Below are 838 nucleotides of genomic sequence, written 5' to 3'. Positions count from 1 at the left end.
GCTAGAGGAAGAGTCTGGTTCTCATTCTAGCTTTTACGAGAACGAGTTGTTTGAGGAGGATCCACCTTCCTCTCCAGTTTCCAATTCATCAGCTGAGACCGTTACATCTCCAGATTCTCCAGTCATGGCCGAAGAAGCAACTATTGCCAGTCACTCAGAGCCGACAGCTGTGAATCTCTACAAAGGATTCGAACTACCAGGGGATGCGAGAAAATTCGAGCCGAAGCCTTCCTATATTAACTTGGTTGAGAGAAACCAATTCGGGGGAGCTGCAAATGAAGATGCAGCCAAGCATATGGAGATTTTTATCGATTATTGCTGCTCTATACCCCCGCCGACTGGCGTGACTCAGGACCAGATAAAGGAGACCATGTTCATTTTCTCTCTTCGTGATGCTGCGAGGGAGTGGTATAGAGACCTGGATCGAGCTGCTCATGGGATCACCGACTGGAATTCTTTAGCCCTGGCATTCTACAAGAAATACTTCTCTGCCTCGAAGACGAATACCATTAGAGCTTAGATCACAAGCTTCAAACAGGGACCTGATGAGAACTTTCATGAAGCATGGGTCCGTTTCAAGAAGCTGGTGCGAACCATACCGCACCATGGGTTCGAAAAATGGAGTCTTTGCAATCAGTTCTATAATGGGCTGTATGACGATCAGAGGGCTATTTTAGATGCTGCAGCCAATGGCCGATTTGCTGAGAACATGGGAGAGACCAAGGGGTGGAAGATCATTGATGACTTAGCCACCCATAAAGCTGAGTATGGGAATTCCAGGGGAAATCAAAGGAGAGCTGCTGAATCTTCTTCTGTAGCTGCACTAGAAGCTCTCACT

General features: G+C 47.3%; 1 non-coding gene across 1 annotated transcript; it reads right to left on the bottom strand.

The window, feature by feature from the left end:
• Positions 1-505: 505 nt before the first annotated feature.
• On the bottom strand, positions 506-612 carry LOC141620678 (small nucleolar RNA R71). The gene has a single exon (XR_012532015.1). It is a non-coding gene; the product is annotated as a small nucleolar RNA R71 (small nucleolar RNA).
• Positions 613-838: the final 226 nt, after the last annotated feature.

Source organism: Silene latifolia, chromosome 1 (assembly GCF_048544455.1).
Source record: "Silene latifolia isolate original U9 population chromosome 1, ASM4854445v1, whole genome shotgun sequence".
Lineage (NCBI taxonomy): Eukaryota > Viridiplantae > Streptophyta > Magnoliopsida > Caryophyllales > Caryophyllaceae > Silene > Silene latifolia.
This window is presented reverse-complemented; position numbering and strand designations above follow the sequence as displayed.